This window comes from Schistocerca serialis, chromosome 5 (genome assembly GCF_023864345.2).
Source record: "Schistocerca serialis cubense isolate TAMUIC-IGC-003099 chromosome 5, iqSchSeri2.2, whole genome shotgun sequence".
In the NCBI taxonomy this organism is placed as follows: Eukaryota; Metazoa; Arthropoda; class Insecta; order Orthoptera; family Acrididae; genus Schistocerca; species Schistocerca serialis.
Window position 1 is genome coordinate 715,136,115 of NC_064642.1, and position 21,132 is coordinate 715,157,246.

The following is a 21,132-nucleotide window of genomic DNA, read 5'->3' on the forward strand; positions in this document are numbered from 1 at the left end:
ATTTGTAAGAAGGCCAACTGCATAAATTAGATGCCACACATAGGTACAAGGAAGGTAACTGCAAAGGAACCTTAGGTAGGTTGGTTGGTTTAAAGGCGGGAGAAGGGACCACTACGAGGTCATTGGTCCCTTATTGCTAATAAAACAGTGAGACAAGTTTGAGAATAAAACGGATGAAACATATAACACAAAATGGAAAGAAAGGAAAAACCACAAGAACAAAGGGAAGGCAACGAACACTAAAAGAAATGAAAGAGGACAAGAAAACAGACACACTAGAAACAGAAGAGAGTAAAACATGAAAGTAGATTACAGTGGCTGGCCAACCATGAGAATAAAAAGGGAAAGCCAGCCACTCTGCAACACATTAAAACCCCCACCCTAAAAGCATTAGGGTGGAAGACACAGGGGGAAAAAGACATGCGCTAAAACCTATATAGAAATATAAAACCCACTCTCATGGATAAACCTTAAAACTAAAGCTGCTGTGGAGGCATTGTACCCAACACCAAAGGCAGGGTGCTGGGAAAGTTAAAAGTCTGCCACAGAGTGGCTAGAAGTGGGCAGTCCAGCAAGAGGTGGATGACTGTCATTTGGGAGCCTCAGTGACGCTGAGGTGGGTCCTCACGACGGAGTAGGTATCCATGTGTTAGCCATGTATGGCCAATGCGGAGCTGGCAGAGGACAACTGATTCCCTGCGAGAGTCCCGCATGGAAGACTTCCACACATTCATAGTCTCCTTAATGACTCTCAGTTTGTCATGCGTGCTGTTATGCCATCCCATCTCCCAAAGCCGGAAAACCCTGCGGTGTAAGACAGAACACAGGTCAGCTTCGGAGATGCCTATCTCCAGAAGCGGTTTCTGTGTCTCCTGTTTGACCAGCCTGTCAGCAAGTTCGTTGCCGGGGATTCTGGCGTGTCCTGGGGTCAATACAAACACCACGGAGTGGCGGGACTGTTCTAGGGCATAGATGGACTCCTGAATGGACGCTACCAGAGGGTGGCAAGGGTAGCACTGATTGATAGCTTGTAGGCTGCTCAATGAGTCAGTACACAGGAGAAATGACTCTCCAGGGCATGAGCAGATGTACTCAAGAGCACGAGATACGGCCGCCAGCTCTGCAGTGAAAACACTGCAGCCACCTGGCAAGAATTGCTGCTCAATATGTCCTCCATGAACATACGCGAAGCCTACATGACCATCAGCCATTGAGCCGTCAGTGTAAACCACTTCAGAGCCTCTGAACACGTCAAGATCCGAGAAGAAGTGACAGCGGGGAGTGGCGGGGTAACCGAGTCCTTAGGGCAATGCAAAAGGTCCAGACAAAGCTGTGGCTGAGGTGTACACCATGGAGGCATATGTGAATGGGCCGCAAGCAGAGGTGTTAAAGGGAAGGACTCCTGTTCGGAGAGAAGGGACCGCATGCGAACCACAATCCTTAGCCCCGATCTGGGCCCGTTGCGGGAGATGGACTGCCACAAGCAGAAAAAGGAGACGGTTATTCAGATGCACAGGGGAACTATGAATGTGTGCTGTAAATTGGTGAGCAGTTGTGCACGTCTGATCTGTAGTGCAGAGACACCAGCCTCCGCCAGTACGCTGGCCACCGGACTCATCCTAAAAGCTCCTGTCGCTAGTCGAATCCCACAGTTGTGCACAGGGTCGAGTAAATGCAATGCTGAAGGCATTGCTGAACCATAAACCACACTCCCAGAGTCAATTCGGGATTGGACAAGGTCTTTGTAGAGCTGCAACAGCGTGCAGTGATCTGCACCCCAATTGGTGTTGCTCAGGCAATGGATGGCATTGAGGGCTGCTAGCACTTCTGCTTAAGCCAGCGAAGATGAGGGAACCAAGTCAATCGAGCGTCGAAAACCAGTCCTAGGAATTTATGTCTCCACTACAGTGAGTGGATCATCATTAAGGTAAAGTGTGGGTTCCGGATGAACGGTACGATGCCGACAGAAGTGCATGACACACGACTTTGCAGCTGAAAACTAGAAGCCGTAGGCTAGAGCCCATGACTGTGCCTTTTGGATGGCTCCCTGGAGGCACCGCTCAGCAACAACAGTACTGGAGCAGCAGTACGAAATGCAGAAGTCGTCTGCATACAGAGAAGACGAGACTGAGGGTCCAACAGCTGCTGCTAGACCTTTAATGGCCAATAAAAATAGAGAGACACTCACTCAATACAGAGCCCCGGATATGGATGAAACTATAGGAGTCACCAACTTGGACACAGAAAGTACGGAGCGACAGGAAGTTTTGGATAAAAATCGGTAGTGGTCCCCGGAGACCCCACTCATACAATGCGGCAAGGATATGATGTCGCCAAGTCGAGTCGTATGCTTTACATAAGCCAAAAAAGATGGCACTCGGGTGTTGCCATCTGGAAAAGGCTGTTCGGATGGCAGACTTGATGGTCACTGTGGTAGAGCGACCCTGGCGGAAGCCGCCCTGACGTGGAACCAAGACCCAACCCAGCTGCCGACATACCATACGTTCCAGCAGCTTACAAAGAATGTGGGTGAGGCTGATGGGCCGATAGCTATCCACATCAAGCAGGTTTTTACCGGGTTTGGCACCGTAATGATGATGCTCTTCCGTGATTGCGATGGAAAGGTGCCATTGCACCAGATCCGGTTGAAGATGACGAGAAGATGTCGCTTGTAGCCAGACGAGAGATGTTTAATCATCTGGCTGTAGATGCGATTAGGTGCAGGAGCTGTGTTGGGGCAATGTGCAAGGGCTCTGAAGAACTCCCACTCTGTAAATGGGGCATTATAGGATTCACTGTGGTGTGTAGTGAATGAGAGGACATTCACTTCCAACCACCATTTGAGTGTGCGAAAGGCTGGGGGCGGAGGGGGGAGGGGGGGGGGGGGGGGGAGGGAGTAATTCTCCAATGCAGAGGCTCGAGCAAAGTGCTTGGCAACCACATTTGCGTCAGTACATAACTCGCCATTTATGTGGCACCCAATGGTGGAGACATATCTCTCCCACCACTCCTCCTCCCGTTGTTTGTTAAGGTAGTGAGCACGGGCACAGAGCCGTTTAAAGGCTAAGAGGTGCTCGAGGGAAGGGTGGCACTTATGCCACTGTAGAGCTCCCTGACGCTCCTTAATTGCTTCAGCGACTTCCAGCAACCACCAAGGGATTGCCTTATGCCTTGGGCACCTTAAAGAGCGAAGGACCGCGTTTTCTGCCGCAGAAACAATTGTGCTAGTCAGCTGATCAACCATCGCATCGATGTTACCGTGTGAGGGAGATTCAGCGGTGAAAGCAGAGGTGAAAGTTCCCCAGTCTGCCTTGCTTAAAGCCCATCTGGGCAGGCATCTGTGTGCCTGACGCTGGGGCAGTGACAGGAAGATGCTGAAGTGGTCACTACCACACAGGACGTCATGTACTCTCCAGTGGATAGATGAGAGAAGTCCTGGGCTGCAAACTGATAAATCAATGGCCAATTAACTATCATGAGCCACACTGAAATGTGTGGCAGCCCCGGTATTTAAGAGGCAGAGGTCGAATTGCGACAGTAAAATTTCAACATCTCTGCCTAGGCCAGTAAGCGTGGTACCACCCCACAAGTGGTTATGGGCATTAAAATCTCCCAGAAGTAGGAAAAGTTTAGGGAGTTGGTCAATCATGCAGCTAATACAATCAGGGGTACTGCACCATCTGGAGGAAGATATACATTGCAGACAGTTATTTCCTGCGTCGTCCTTATTCTGACAGCCACAGCTTCAAGAGGGGTTTGAAGGGGCCCATGTTCACTACAGACCAAGTTTAGGACATAAACACAAACTCCACTTGACAATCGATTATAGTCGCTATGGTTCCTGTAATATACCTTATAGCCACGGAGGGCAGGGATCCGCATTGCTGGCAACCAGGTTTCCTGGAGGGCAATGCAGATAGCAAGTGTAAGGCTTTACAGTTGCCATAGCTCAGCCAGGCAGTGGAAAAAACCGCCACAATTCCACTGGAGGATGACACCGTGAGACTGGGAAGGCATGGAACATTCAATGAGGCAGTTTACACCTCAGTCGGCTGCTGCCACCAATTTATTGCCTGAGCAGTCTTAGGTAACAGAAGAAATACTTCAATTGGTCAACAAAACCTGGAAGAGCAAGAAAGTTCAGGGAAATTCAGGAATATAGAAATAAAAGTCGTTTAGGAATGAAATAAGAGTGTGCAAGGGACCCAAGGTGAAATGAATGCATGAAAAAATATGAAGAAACCAAAAAACAAAGGTCATCAGAAAGGAGTGGTACAGCATATAGAAATGTCAATACAACCTTAGGTTAAATCAAGACAAGTTCAGCAGTAATTCTACTGTTAATGTGTAGGAAAGAGCAGATGGATGGAAACAGTACACAAAAGGTATCTGCAAGGGTGAAGAACTGTTTGAAGAAGAAATGAAAGGCATCAGGGACTCAATATAATCTGCTGCTTTGGAAGACCTGAGATCAAAGAAGACAGGAGGGATAGATAACATCCCTTTGTAACTTCTAATATCACTGTGGAAGTGATATCCAATGTTGGCGTGTACAGTCTACGAGACTGCAGACATACCATCAGACTTCAAGAAGAATATCTAAATAATCATGATGATTGAAAGAGCAGATAGAACAATCAGTTTAACAGGTCATGCATCAGATCTGCTGACAGTAATAATATATCTAAGAATATAAAAGAAGGCAAAATCTCCAGAGTTGTTCAGCTGCATTGTATTTCTTCTGTGAGTACACAATTGACATTTTGAAACCTACCTATCTTAATGACCTTGTGGTGTTCACAGTTGGCCATCTGTAAAAAGCACAAAATCCTGAAGAATATCCCAGCAGCAGTGTCAAAGAATCAGTTGCATAGAATAAATGACATGCTCTGACAACACAATATTTTATCATCAATGACAACTGCCACAAAAGACTGAAGACTTTCATAATGGAAAAGTAAATTGAGAATTTATCAGTTTGGCCTTAGGAAAGGTGATGGCGTCAGAGACAGTTCTGATGTTGCTCTTGATATTGGAAGCAAGACATGGGATTTTTCCATCTACAAAAAAATGTTCAATAATGTAAAATTGTGCAAGATATTCAAGATTCTGAGAGCAATAGGAGTAAGCTACAGAGAAATATGGGTAATATAAAATATGTACAAGAATGAAGAGGGAACCATAAGACTGAAAGACCAAGTGCAAAGGATTCAGCTTAAAGAGTGCATAACAGGGGTGCTATCTTTCATCCCTACTGTTAAATCTCTACATCTAAGAAGCAAAGATGTAAATAAAAGAAAGTGGGATTAAAGTTCAAGATGAAAGGAAACCAATGGTAAATTTCTTTATGACACTGCTATCCTTAATGAAGTGAAGAAAAATTACAGGACCTGTTGAATTGAATGGACAGTCCAAATGTCATAAAATAATATAGAGAATAAGCTGAAAGAGTAACAAAAAATGACATTAGCTATAAACTTAACATCTAAACTGGTGACTGCAGCTAAAGAATTCTGTTATAAAAAGCAGACTAATACAACCAAAGAAGGCATTCCTGACCAGTGTAGGCTTACTGGTATCAAACATCAGCCTCAATTTTAGGAAGGAATTTCTGAAATTTGCATTTGAACTGTGGGAAAACTGGAAAAGAAGCATTTGAGATGTGGTGCTTCAGAAGGATATCTAAAATTAGGTGGACTGATAGGATAAGGAATAACGACGTTCTACAGAGAATCATCAAAAAAGAAATATATGTAAAAGATTGATAAGGACAAGGGACAGGATGATGGAACATGTGGGAATAATCTTCATGGTGCTTAAGGAAGCTGCAGAGAATAATAATTGTAGGAAGACTGGGACAAATAAACAAGGTTGTAGGTTGCAGGTACTACTCTGAGATGAAAAGATACACAGGAGATGAAATAGTGGTGGACCACATCAAACACGTCAGTAGACTTACGTTTTTTTTTTTTTTTTTTTTTTTTTTTTGTGGTTTTAGGGCGCAAAACTTCTATGGTCATTAGCGCCCAGCCCGTGACGTAGAAAACAGGAAAAAAACGAAATTTAAAATCAGCAGCAATGGGAACAAGGTCATACAATTTGAAAAACTAAAGGCAGAAGGAATGCTTAAAAATCCACTATAGAAAGGGGTTGGTTGTCCCCCAAAAGAACTTCAAATGACTGACGTCATTTCACTGTCACTAATAAACTGTAGAACGCGGTCAGCTGAGCGCGTGTCATCTGCTAAAATCGACGATAGATCAGGCGATAGCTGTAGACGGGAGCGTAACGGATTAAAATAGGGGCATTCAATTAAAAGGTGTCTGACCGTCCACAGCTGAGAGCAGTGGGGACAGAGTGGGGGAGGATCACCGCTTAAAAGATGTCGATGACTAAAAAGACAGTGCCCTATCCGGAGTCTAGCTAAAATTACCTCCTCCCGACGACGCGTTCGGGAGGAAGAGGTCCAAGCGCAAGGAAGGGCTTTCACTTCCCGCAATTTATTATGGGGAAGTGTTGACCAATGCGCATGCCATAAATGAGCAACTTGGCGACATAAACCGCTCCGTAGATCGGTAAACGGAAGAGACTGAATAGCTGCCCGAGGAAGAGAGACTGCAGCCTTGGCCGCTATATCGGCCAGCGTGTCCAGGGAGCCAGAGGAACGCCACTGAGACGCCCCCCAGGTGGAGCAAGCGCAGACAGTCCTGAATCCGGTGGACCAGAGGGTGCACAGGGTAAAGAGCTTGGAGACTTAGGAGAGAGCTGAGAGAATCGGAGCAGATTACGTACTGTATCCGCTGATGGCGGCGGATGTAGTGGACAGCCTGGAGAATAGCGTAAAGCTCCGCAGTATAAACCGAACACTGGTCGGGAAGCCGAAAGTGATTTGGGGTGACGCCAACAATATAGGCACTCCCTACACCTAACGATGTTTTCGAGCCATCGGTGTAAATAAATGTGGCTTCCATCATTTGTGCACATAGAGCAGCAAATGCCCGACGATAAACAAGTGTAGGGGTACCATCCTTGGGAAATTGACATAGGTCTCTGAGCAAGTCGATCCGGGGACGGAGCCAAGGCGGTGCTGTACCCCAAGTTGTCAAGAAGGTTTTAGGAAAGCGGAAGGAAAGAGAATGGAGCAGTTGACGGAAGCGGACTCCCGGGGTTAGTAGGGAGGAGGAGCGGCTTGCATACCCGACATCAAAGGAGGCGTCGAAAAAAAGGTCATGGGCTGGATTAGCAGGCATGGAAGACAGATGGCTAGCATAACGACTCAGAAGGACTGCCCGCCGATTGGACAGCGGAGGTTCAGCAGTCTCAGCATAAAGGCTTTCCACAGGGCTGGTGTAAAAAGCTCCAGACACTAAACGTAATCCACGGTGGTGGATAGAGTCGAGACGCCGAAGAATAGACGGCCGAGCAGAGGAGTAGACTATGCTTCCATAATCCAATTTCGAGCGCACTAAGGCGCGATAGAGGCGGAGAAGGACCACTCGGTCCGCTCCCCAAGAGGTACCATTCAGGACACGGAGGGTGTTGAGGGATCGCAGACAGCGAGCCGAAAGATAGGAAACGTGGGAGGACCAGCACAGTTTTCTGTCAAACATAAGACCCAAGAATTTAGCGACGTCGGAAAACGGAAGGTTGACAGGACCTAGATGTAAGGAGGGCGGAAGAAACTCCTTACGTCGCCAAAAATTAACACAAACGGTCTTACTGGGTGAGAAACGGAAGCCGGTTTCGATGCTCCACGAGTGGAGGCGATCGAGACATCCTTGAAGACGTCTTTCAAGATGGCTGGTCTGTTGAGAGCTGTAGTAGATCGCAAAATCGTCCACAAAGAGGGAGCCCGAGACATCAGGAAGGAGACAATCCATAATTGGATTAATGGCGATGGCAAACAGTACAACACTCAGCACAGAGCCCTGGGGTACCCCGTTTTCTTGGGAGAAAGTACGGGAGAGAGTAGTGTTCACCCGCACCCTAAATGTGCGCTCTGCCATAAATTCGCGAAGAAAAAGGGGCAGCCGGCCTCGAAAGCCCCAAGAGAACAGTGTGCGGAGGATGCCTGTCCTCCAACAGGTATCGTATGCTCTCTCCAGATCAAAAAATATTGCTACCGTTTGGCGTTTCCAGAGGAAATTGTTCATGATATAAGTGGAGAGAGCAACAAGATGGTCAACGGCAGAACGATGCTGTCAGAATCCGCATTGGGCTGGTGTTAAAAGACTGCGGGATTCCAGCCACCAAGCTAAACGGTAATTCACCATACGCTCCAAAACCTTACAGACACTACTCGTGAGAGAAATGGGGCGATAGCTAGAGGGGAGATGTTTGTCCTTTCCAGGTTTCGGAACGGGAACGACAATAGCTTCCCGCCATCGCCTGGGAAAGGTACTGTTGGTCCAAATTCGATTATAAAGGCGAAGGAGGTAACGCAGGCTATGGGTTGATAAATGTAGCAACATTTGGACATGGATACCATCCGGTCCTGGGGCGGAGGAGCGAGAAGAAGAGAGTGCATGTTGGAGTTCGCGCATGGAGAAAACAGTATTGTAGCTTTCGCGATTTTGAGAGGAGAAAGCAAGATGTCGCACTTCCGCTGCAAGTTTCTTCGGGAGAAACCCTGGCGGGTAATTTGAAGAGCTCGAAATCTCAGCAAAGTGCTGACCCAATGAGTTAGAAATTGCGACGGGGTCCACTAAGGTATCATGCGCGACAGTGAGCCCAGAGACCGGGGAGAAACTAGGCGCGCCTGAGAACCGTCGAAGCCGACTCCAAACTTCCGAGGAGGGAGTGAAGGTGTTAAATGAGCTAATAAAGAATTTCCAGCTTGCCTTCTTGCTATCGCGGATGACGCGACGGCATCGCGCACGGAGCTGCTTATATCGGATACAGTTGGCCAAAGTTGGATGGTGACGGAAAATGCGAAGAGCACGTCGCCGCTCACGTATTGCGTCACGGCATGCCTCGTTCCACCAAGGAACTGGGGGGCGCCGGGGCAATTCGGAGGTGCGTGGTATTGAACGTTCCGCAGCTGTGAGAATAACGTCGGTAAAATGTGTGACCTCATCGTCGACGCTGGGAAAGCGACGGTCATCGAATGTCGCTAGAGACGAAGAAAGTGTCCAATCGGCTTGGGCAAACTTCCAGCGTCGCGAGCGCATATATGGCAGTTGAGGCTGCAGTCGAAGAACACATGGAAAGTGGTCACTCGAGTGTGTATCATCAAGGGCGAACCATTCGAAGCGCCGAGCTAGCGGAACAGTACCGACCGCAAGGTCCAAATGAGATAAATTTGCCGTGGAGGCAGACAAAAATGTGGGGACCCCAGTGTTGAGGCAGACTAGATCCGCTTGGTGGAAGACGTCTAGCAATAGTGAGCCACGTGGACAAGGATGTGGAGATCCCCAAAGCGGGTGGTGGGCATTGAAGTCCCCAACCAGCAAATAGGGGGGTGGAAGCTGATCAAGAAGATGAAGGAGATCAGCTCGTGCCAGTGGTGTAGACGATGGAATGTATACCGTACAAAGAGAGAACGTGTATCCAGAAAGGGAAAGACGGACGGCGACAGCTTGGAAGGAAGTGTTTAAGGGGATTGGGTGATAATGGAGAGTATCATGGAGCAGAATCATGAGTCCTCCATGGGCTGGAGTGCCTTCAACAGAGGGGAGGTCATATCGGACGGACTGAAAATGAGGGAAAACAAAGCGGTCATGGGGACGCAGCTTTGTTTCCTGAAGACAGAAGATGACCGGCGAGTAGGATCGTAAGAGGCTCGACAATTCATCCCGATTGGCGCGAATGCCGCGGATATTCCAGTGGATAATGGACATAGGGTGAACAGAAAATGGAGAAACGTGACCAAGGGTGCTGTCAACTCAACGACTGCTCAGAGCTTGCGACCGACAGCATGGAATGGCATTCAGTCGAAGGCAGAAGATCCTGATCCATAGGATGGTCAGGAGCAGCTCCTGCCACCAACGATCGGCCAGTTGACCGGCCACCAGCAGTGCGCCTCGGCGACACAGAAGATGGCCGAGGGCGATTTCCGCCAGGTGGTGCTGTAGATGGGACACGCCTTGGCGGAGAAGGAGAGGAACTGTGTTTCTTCGTAGCCTTCTTGGAGGTATGATGTTTAGATGAAGGAGGAACCGATGGTTGTGAAGTTGCAGTACGTAAAAACTCTTCACGAGAATGCTCTTTTTTCGAAGACTTGGCGTCTGACTTTTGGGCTCGAGATTTAGCAGAACCCGACGAAGGGTGAGCCATAGAGTGGGCAGGCGAAAGTGGTGAGGTTGAACGAGCGATCTTTGCTCTGGCCGATCTGACGACCGTGGTACTAAATGTGAGGTCGCAAGTCTGCGTGGCCGCCTCCTTTGTTGGCCGAGGAGAAGCAAGGACAGTGCTGTATTTTCCTTTCTGAGGCAAGGTGGGCTGTCGACTGGCGAGTAACTTTCGAGCAGCAAAGGTCGACACCTTTTCCTTCACTTTTATTTCCTGGATGAGCTTTTCATCCTTAAAAACGGGGCAATCTCGAGAGGAAGCAGCGTGGTTACCCATACAGTTGATGCAGTGAGGGGATGGAGGTGGACAAGCACCCTCATGGGCATCCTTGCCACACGTAACACATTTGGCCGGATTGGAACAGGACTGGCTGGTGTGACTGAACCGCTGACATCGATAGCAACGCGTAGGGTTTGGGACATAAGGGCGAACGGAAATTATCTCATAGCCTGCTTTGATTTTTGATGGGAGTTGAACGTTGTCAAATGTCAAGAAGACAGTGCGGGTTGGAATGATGTTCGAGTCAACCCTTTTCATAACCCGATGAACAGCGGTGACGCCCTGGTCAGACAGGTAGTGCTGAATTTCTTCGTCAGACAATCCATCGAGGGAGCGTGTATAGACGACTCCACGCGAGGAATTTAAGGTACGGTGCGGTTCCACCCGGACAGGGAAGGTGTGGAGCAGAGAAGTACGCAGCAATTTTTGAGCCTGGAGGGCACTGTGTGTTTCTAACAACAGGGTGCCATTCCGTAATCTGGAACAAGACTTTACAGGACCCGCAATTGCGTCGACACCTTTCTGAATAATGAAAGGGTTGACCGTGGAAAAGTTGTGACCTACGTCAGACCGAGAAACAACGAGGAACTGTGGCAACGATGGAAGAACCGTCTGTGGCTGAGACTCAGTGAACTTACGTTTGTGAGCAGACATAGTGGAAGGTGAGGAAACCATTGCGGAAGAATCCCCCATGATTACCGGCGTCTCCGATGGCGCGCTCCTCCCTTGTGGGGGCCTTCACCGAGGGCACACCCGCCTTAGGTGATTGTTCACACCTCCCGAAAAACGGACAGACGGAGGGACCAATCGGCACTTTCGGAAGGTATCAGCTCGGGTAATCACCCCTCCCTGGGCCTGGCCATTACCAGGGGGTACGTACGTGTCCTACCTGTCTACCCGGGGCGGGGAATTACGCGTTACCCCGTCACCGGCTACGCATAGAAGTGCGTGGGTCGGCCTTCAGACACGCACAGGGAGGAAAAAAGAGAAAGGGAAAGGAAAGAAAAGGGGGTCTCAAACGCCGCAGCGGAGAAAAGGGCAAGGAGAAGAGGGAAGGAAAAGAGAAGGACAGAGGAAGGACGAGGACTTGCAAGTGTAAAAGCAAGGAATTTGGAACAGTTTCAAGCGTCCGTCTCCGGACGTAGGCACAAACCATACTCCCAGAGGGGGAGAAAGGGAAGGAAAGAGACAGAGGTGAGGGGGGGGGCGAAGATTGGGGACGGGGAGGGATGCGGAAAGGGAAGGGAAGGTATGCAGCCCGGAAAGGAAGGAGGGCCACATTAGCTCGGGGTCCCGTGCTCGCTACGCACGTGTCCACAAAAGAGTTGTGGACCCCCTGGGGGGGGGCGTCAGTAGACTGATGACTCAAAATTACTGTATGCTTCTTTAGTCTGCATAAAATTATGCCACTGTTTTTAAAACTTTCTGCTATGAATTTTATTATTGGCCTTTGGGAAGTCTTTCTTGTTATTATCTTAGTGCAACACTGACCTAACTTTCATTGAATTTTCTGACATTTGATTCTCAACTCTTTGCTATCCAATTATCTTCTTGGTTGAACCCACCAATTTCACGCGTTTTAAAGCAAGACAGTTATACAGTTATTCTGCTATGTGCTTTGAATGCACATCTAATCTGGCCTTGAAACAGCAACTGGAAGAAAAAAATGTAGTGTCAACTGCAATAATTAAGACGAGTCTTTCGGAAGAATGTGACAAATATTGCAGGTACAGAAAAAACATTGGCAATAGTAGCAAACACATAGGAAGAATAAACAAATACATGAAGAATGTGGAGTGTCAATCTGAAGCTTCTGAGAGATAGTATGACTATCATCATATAGGCCATAAGTTTCAATTTGTTCCAATATTTATAGTTCGTAACTTGTCACACACACTACTTCACAGAACAAAATTCTATCACAATTGGTCCCGGAATAGATAACACTACCACAATACACTGTGCAAGCAGCAGGCAAAGTAAATTATACTGCCACCTGAATATTGACATGTTGCAAAGTATCTGTAAATGAAATCAAAGGATGTGCCATGAGCAAGTTGGCCGTGGCAAGAAATGGACTCCATATGACCAAACTGAATATCTGGTTATGGGTGAGAGCATGGATTAGGTCTTGTGCCCGAGTCGTGCACAACAAGACTGACCTGTAAGGATGATGCAGGTGAGATTTGAAGCAACAGTGGTGTTTCAGTTCATTTTTATGTCGCATAGTTTAATCAAGTGCTGGAATATCAGTGGGAGGTGAAGTGTTGCTTTAGAATAGGATATACCTTATTACAGGTCATGCTGGAAGGTAGATGGAGCCATGACAAACTACAATGATAGGAAAAAAATCTTAACACCAAGAAAGAGCATGTGAACATAAGCAGAAGTTGCTTAGGTGTGTTTCTACGTCTGAAATATGATGTCTATTCAAATTTCGTACTAGTTGCATAAGAGTGGCACTAGTAGTTCGGCTATGAATATGGAAATCAGAGTTGCTTTAAATAAACACTGTATCAGTTTAAGCATTATTTATCTTTAGGATTGGACATGTGAGTTGATGTTAGTTAAGAATACTTTTAAGGCGACAAAAACACCATACCAACACCTCATTAAGTACGATCAAGGTCACATAATAGGGCTATGAACAGCTGGAGGTCCCTTCTATGAGATTGTAGGATGACTTGGGTGGGATGTAGCCACTGTAAATGATTGTTGGCAGCAGTGATCACAAGAATGTACGGTCGTAAGAAGATGGGGCACCAGATGGCCACGTGGCACTAGAAAGAGGGAAGAACCACCATGTTCAGCGTGTAGCTCTGGTGCATCATACTGCATCCGCAGCTGCAATTTGAGCAGCAGTTCGCACCAGAGTGACAACAAATTGTTACAAATCTGTTATTTCAAGGACAGCTCTGACCCAGACACCCTGTAGCATTCATTTCAGTAACCTCAAACCACAGCCATTTGTGACTTAAGTGGCATCAAGCGAGTGCTCACTGGAGGCACCAGGGTGGAGGTATGTTATGTTTTCTGATGAAAGTTGGTTCTACTTCAGTGCCAGTGATGGCTGTGTATTGGTTAGGAGGCGGCCAGTTGACGGCCTGCAACCAGCCTGTCTGCTGGAGTTATGGTGATGTGATTTTGTGTGATGGCAGGCACTCTCTCACGATTATCCTATGCTTCCTGACTGCAAATCTGTATGTCAGTTCTGGTGAGCAACTTCTTGTGCTGCCTCACAAACAGCATTCCAGGGGTCTTTTTCAACAGGATAACACTCACCCACATACCGCCGCTGTAACTTAACAAGCTCTACAGAGTGGCAACATGTTGCCTCGGCCTGCCCAACCACCAGATTTGTCCCCAGTCAAGCACATACGGGACATCATTGGACGGCAACTCCACCATCATCCACAAACAGCATTAACCAGCCCTGTATGGTCCATCCAAGTACAACAGGCACAGAACTCCATCCCACAAATGGGCATCTGGCACTTTTACAACACAATGAATGCACATTTGCATGCTTGCTTTCAATATTATGTCAGCTACATTGGTTATTAATGTACCAAAATTTTGTATTTGGAATGGATTATCCATGCTTGCATTACCCTGTGATCTTACAGTTTTAATCCCTTAGATATGTTACCATGTTGAATTTATTCCCAAAATTTCATTACTCTGCATTAATTATTTTTTGGTGTTGTGATTTTTTTGTCAGTGTATATGGTGATGTTTCTCAATACCTAGCCGATGTTAAGTAGTTAAATGGGTATTTGCAATGGCTGGTTGGTAGTAATGCTCTGTTCAGTGGGGAAAAATCCTGCTAAAAATTAAATCTGTTCTGTAATAGGACTATTAAGGTCCTGAGTTCGAGTCTTTGTCCGGCACACAGTTTTAATCTGACAGGAAGTTTCATATCAGCGCACACTCCGCTGCAGAGTGAAAATCTCATTCTGGAAATATGACTATTGGTGGAAAAATCTCTAAATTTTTGGTATTTATTGTAAGATTTGTGCTGTATGCAGACCAAATATGAGGAGTAAAGGTGTTGTATGCCAATGGTTTCATTTGTTTAAGAATTAATAAGTGAATGTTCATTGTGAGGACAGAAAGATTTGTCAATCTGGAGTTAGCAAGAACTGGCATGAAGAAGGAGTAAAATATGGCACTTCACTGTATTCCAGCTTTCAGGAAATTTTGTGCAGACTTCCGTGTGTTCTGCACAAGATCATGACTAAACCATTACGTTTGCAGACCTGTGTTCATTGCCGGCCGCGGTGGCTGTGCGGTTCTAGGTGCTACAGTCCTGAGCCGCGCTGCTGCTACGGTCGCAGGTTCGAATCCTTCCTCGGGCTTGGGTGTGTGTGATGTCCTTAGGTTAGTTAGGTTTAAGTAGTTCTACGTTCTAGGGGACTGATGACCACAGCAGTTTAGTCCCATAGTGCTCAGAGCCATTTGAACCATTTGAACCTGTGTTCATTAATCTTTGTGGTTTTCAGAAAGAAGCTTTCGAACCCAAAAGATAACTGCTGCTCTGGGCTTACTTGCAAGAGTAGAAGGTTTACTAATCAGAATCCAAATGGTTTCGAACTCTTCACGTACATAAGATAGTGACTTACTTCCAGCGTTTTCTTCTTGAAAGTTAAGGAAAGTTCTCTAAATGTTAATGAATCGTGTAACTCAAATGGGACTATGGTACCAGCCTGTTGTTCACCTACTGGGGTGTGGGAAACCATGCAAGAACCACACCTCTGTACCAGAGGTGGCACTTTAGCACGCACAGTTATCCTGGTGGGTCCTTACTACCCATGTTTTGACACCAGTGAAGAACTTCAGAATTCTGTCATGGGTTGACTGCAATCTTGGGTGGTAGAAGTTTAATGTAAAGGAATTTGTCAGCTCAGTGAATGGGTGAAATGCTTATACCTGAATGACAATTATGTAGAGAAGTAACACAAAGGTGTAGTTTTAAGATTTTCTAACAAATTTGGTTTAACAATTCTGACATTTTATTTATAGCCTAAATGAGGTTACTTTCTGAATAGCCCTTGTGAAAAGCTTTTAACTGCCTGTGAAATATTTTTGTGATGTGAGATTCTCAAACTACTTACATGTAATGAAAGCATGTGTCATGCAAGTATTTAAGTTAAGTTCTCTCTCTCTCTAACCAATGTTAGAAGAATGATATTTATGCTCCAGTCTTGTCATAAAACCCTACTGAAAGAATAGAACAATGTCCACAATGTCCACAAAGATAATACACCTTTACAACATGCTCTACTATGTTACTTTTAGTCCATAGTATAGTGGCTGACAAGGAGACAAGCACATGCACCTAGTGCAGTAGCAGAATTTTCCATTTCATGCATAATATTTAATGTATTTTCTGTTTTCATGTGCTTCTGTGAAGAAGTAAATTGTATCAATGTATTTTACTGTGTAGTCTAGTATTTACTAACTTACACTAAGTTTCTTGCAACACTTTAGTGCATTAGCTTTGTGTGAACTGGCTTCCTCCCACAGGAACAAGAAAGGGGCAAATGACAGTGGTACACAACATACCCCCCCTCCACACACACTGCAAGGTATATAGAGTTGAGATGAAGATGTAATCACTGGTGAGCTCAGCAGTTCATCCTTTAGGCATCATCATTAAGATGATGTATACTTGTTAATAGTAAAAACAAGACAAACACAAACATATGATACTAATCATAGGTTAGAAGAAGAATAAATTAAGTCAGAGTGATATCAAAATGAAAATGTGATTTTATCATTTGGACAACACATGATGGCAGCAGAATATGGCAGGAACAAATTGTTCATGTGGGTTTTTGTTAACTGTGGCCCAGTGGTGTGTGTGTTTAATGTTTCTCCCAAAGGAAATGGGTGCAGAAACCTAAGTTCTCGGTAATTACAGAATTCCTAAACCTGCATTTGGTGTTGAATATGAGACTTTCTGACAGGACATAAGCTTCTCGTGTAGATAGACCAATGGGAGTGCTGGTCACGAGGAAAGGACGTTTCACAATAATGTGTGATATAGGGATAGGGGGAGGCCGCCTGAAGATGCTGCGAGTGCTAGAGTGAGGGTTAATGGCATTCTTGGTTTGGTGTGTGGATTGGTTGGATGATTAAAGGGACGAAACTGAAAGGCCATCAGTCCTTTTTTCCTTTAACAGACAGGTCTAAACAACTGCAAATCAGATGGCCTACCATGCAGAGCCCAGGGGAAGAAAACCACAAGGTCTGGCAAAGGTCAGATAAGGGACAGGAAGGAAGGAAGGAAGGAAGGAAGGAAGGAAGACATAGGAAGAAAGGCAGAGGAGTTGCTCGTCTAGGCAGCAGCCATAAGCCCCCAAAAGCAGAGAGCAATGAGGTGACATCTTTCCTGCAACCCCCTGATCTTTGCCCAAAACTGCAAAGCAGTGGTAAAGGGACCGATGGTTCAAACATAGTGTTCCCAGCATTCTTGTTTCAGTCATTTCATTAGGTGGCAGACTTGGGCACAGAGCTGCTTAAAAGCAGTAAGGGGCTCCATCAATGGGTGTCACTAGTGGCATTGGAGAGTCGACCTATGATGTCTAATGGTCCCAAGGAACAGAGATCACTACATCAGCTGCCAAAAGAATGGCTGAAGTTGTATTCTGGACTGCCTCATCAATATCTCCATGAAGCAAGGAGCCAAGGGTAACAGTAGAGGTGAAATCACTCCAGTCAACACTGTGGAGAGTCCATCCAGGCAGGCATCCAGGTGAGTGACACTGAGGGAGGGACAGGAATATTAGAAAGTGGTCACTACCACAGAGGCCATCATGGACTCTCCAGTGGATGGTGGATGGATGGGAGAAGCCAATGACTGCAGATGGAAAGCTGAATGGTCAAGAAAGTTCCATGGGCAACACTTAAGTGTGTGGGGGCACTGGTATTCGAGAGGCAAAAGTCAAAGTTTTGGCAATAATTTTTCGAGGTCTTTACTTCTGCCATTGGTCATTGCCCTGCCCCATAAAGGGTTATGGGCATTGAAAACACCTATTATCACGAAATGTGGGAGGAGGAGGAGGGGGCGGGGGGTTGGAGCTGAGAAACCAATGCAAACAATGCGTTCCAACACACTCTTCAATCAGGAGGGATGTAAACCATCACAGATGGTAATATCCTGAAATGCTCTTACCCAAATACCCAAAGCCTCCAAAGGTGTATTAAGAGGCCTAAATTTGCTATATAGAGAGTGTCCAGAACATGTGTGCAAACTCCACCCAACATTCTGTCATGGATAGTACAATTCTTATAATATCCCTGGTATTCACGAAGGACTGGGAACCAAGTCTCCTGAAGGGCAATGCAGAAGGCGGGGGAAGAGCTTAAAAGCTTTTGTATCTCAGCCAGCTGGTGGAAAAAACTGCTAAAATCCGCCGCCGCCACCACCACCACTTCCTCCTCCTCCTCCTCCTCCTCCTCCTCCTCCTCCAAGGACTACTACTGATCTTTCCTTTCCTTAGAAGATTTGGATGATTGTGAGGGCTTCTCTGAATGAATTTCAAGTAATTATGATCATCGCAGAGACCTGGAATCAGCAGCCTGTGGCTCTTTCAACCACTGGCTGGTGGCCAGTTGCACACCAGCTGTAACCTTGGAAGGAAGTGCCCCAAGGGACCCTTTCCTGGTGAGAGAAGCTGGAGAAAGGTGATTTGTCTCTGGCTGTGGGGTGGGACCAATGTCCCTGGTGGTACCATCATCAAGGGGTGACATCATTCTACCTGTAGTATATGGCACTGTCATACGTGCTGGACTCAACCACTCTTACTACATCTTGGCCCCTTGACAAGTTAGTTTGTGTAGAGTCTTGTAGTATTGTATTTTCCTCTCTATCTGGAAAGTGCAATCTGGTGTGCAGGGAGAATGGTACTTTCCACAGTTGACACAGACAGGGCGAGGGGCACAGGGAGTGTTCACATGCAGTGGTTGTCCACAAACTCGGCAGATGAGGCTAGCATTGCTATGTGAAGACATGTGCCCAAATTTCAAACACTTGAAGCACCGCATAGGAGGGGGAACATATGGTTTCACGTCACATCAATTTACCATCACCTTGACAGTTTTAGGCAATGAATTGCCCTCAAATGCCAAGATGAAGGCATCTGTAGCAAACGTGCTGTGTTTTGGCCCCCTACGTACATGACAAAGTGTACACCTGGTAGCTCAAAATTCGCGTGTAGCTCATTATCAACTGCAAGGGCAGGTCCCAGTGGAAAATGATGCCCTGAACCATATTTAAACTATTATGGTGACTGTCTCTGGAATGTCACCCAGCTTGCTACAAGCAAGCAGTGCCCATGACTAGGCAGATGATGATTTTTTGATCAAATCTGACCCACTTCTCATTTTAGAGATGGCTATCACTTTCTGAGACTCATCTTCTATGTTCTCCATAAAAAAAATAAGGCTTTGTGGCCAAGAAGGAATCCCCATCAGTCCTTGTGCAAGTGACATGTTTGGGGGAGGATTTTCCATGGTGTAGCCAGCAAAGGGAACATTTTATGGTTGTATCTTTCTGCATTAAATGAGGACTTGCCTTTCATAGAGACAGCTAGGACTGTATGGCCACCAGCAGGAGATAACTTCATCTGCTCCATTTGTGGCTCATCCACCATGGTGCCACCCATTCCAAATGAGGTGCCACCCAGCCTCAGCAATGGCTACCTGGCCAAGAATCTCTTGGTCAGAGTCCCGTGCCCTGGTCACGGCAGGCACAGACCCCTTGGTATACATCTAGAGTATTTCAGTTCAGACACCAACAGTCCGATCCCTGCATTGTGGTGGTGGTGGTGGTGGTGGCAGTGGAGGCTACCACCGTCCAGGTACTTTATGAGCTCCTCCCTCCTCCAACAATGGGACGACAACTACGTTGGGTTTTTGGTATCCTACATTATTAAAAGAAAGTGTTCAAAACTGGAAAGGCACAAAGGTGGAGCATACACTGCACTGGGTGACCTTCCCTGCGAAATCTGCACTTCTGAAGAATTTTGATACTTGGTGGCAGGGCAAACCTAACAGCGGGGACCATGTATTTATTTAATGCAAAATTGTAGAAAATCCCAGAAGTGGAAACTCAAGTCCCAAATCATAAATCAGGTCCAAGCAGGATCTGCACCAAGAAAACCGTCCAATGGAGCGGCAGATGGGGAAAAAGAGAATGGAAGTATAAACTTGTGGCACGGAAAGGCGTCAAAGGCTGTGGCAGTGTGTGGTGTGTGGAATCTCATATGGCAAAGATATACGTCCCTCTTTACTGCATATTACCAGCCAGTTCTCACAACCATTTGCTAGGGAACAGGGCCCTCCAACTGAAAGTGAAAGAGTGGATGCTAGGTGCAATACTCCCATTTGACACATTTGATTCCTTACCTCAACAATAACTGTTACTCACAGCATAGAGGAGGCTGTAGTACATAGCAGTTGTGCACATTTAAGGTATATTTAAAATCAGACTGCCACTGACACTGCCATTGACTGACACACACACACACACACACACACACACACACACACACACACACACAGGAGGGGGATAGAGGGAAGAGGGGGGGGTGGAGGGAGGGGGGGGGGGGGGAGAGAGAGGGAGAGAGAGAGAGAGAGAGAGAGAGAGAGAGAGAGAGAGAGAGAGAGAATGTCTTTCGACACTCTGGGCCAAATGATGATATCCCATCCCAGATTTTTCATAGATAATATTAGTAAAAATTACATTTGAGGAAGCTCACTGTGTGTGTAATGAAAAGAGTTTTGGTTGTGTGGTTGTATACACATCCAGTAAGTGATGAGTTACACCAGAATACTATTCCAAAGGAGGTTATTGAATAGGAATACGATAACTGTACTGAGATGATTAATGTTTAAATTGCTATAAATTGGTAGCAACAAAATGTTGAATTCCCCTCTCTAACCAGTGCTTCACATTTCATTTATTTTTATGCTCCTACAATGGACAATGGTCAGTAGACTCCCACAAAATCACTATATAAAAATCAGGGAAGGCAAGGCACCCCTCATGACTATTGGCAGGTGGTCCACAGATTCTGTCTTACACTGCACTATCTTCAAAATCAGTACGAGGTATTTTTCAATACACTTATTGCTACACTCCATGTAAGGGCTGAAAACACTGGCACTAATTATATGTTACTTTTTCCGAAATCATCATTAGCATCCTAAGGAAACTAGCGATATATTTCACAAATTATTTTATTACTTAAAATTTGCTTCCACTTTTAACCATTGTAGAGTTACAGAATGTTTTGTTTTCATCTAAGCGGACATTTTGAATCACCAAAAGAAGTTTCATGTTCATGTGTGTAAACCATTTTTTATAAACAGCAGACCAGTTATTTTACATGTTTCAGGAAACAAACTGGTATGATCAGTAATGGATACTCTGTTACAGAACTATCCTTAAAACATCACAGGATAGAAAGAATTTTCTGCAACAATTTAACAACAGTCTATTCTGTAGAAGTTTATGAGGTAGCATTTAGAGGTATATGTTTGAAGTAAGTTGTTTTT

General features: G+C 46.0%; 1 protein-coding gene across 2 annotated transcripts in view; it reads right to left on the reverse strand.

The window, feature by feature from the left end:
• LOC126480786 (alpha-1,3-mannosyl-glycoprotein 4-beta-N-acetylglucosaminyltransferase A) overlaps window positions 1-21,132 on the reverse strand; it is an 802,672-nt gene that overhangs the window by 36,579 nt on the left and 744,961 nt on the right. The gene's annotated exons all lie outside the window — the stretch shown is intronic.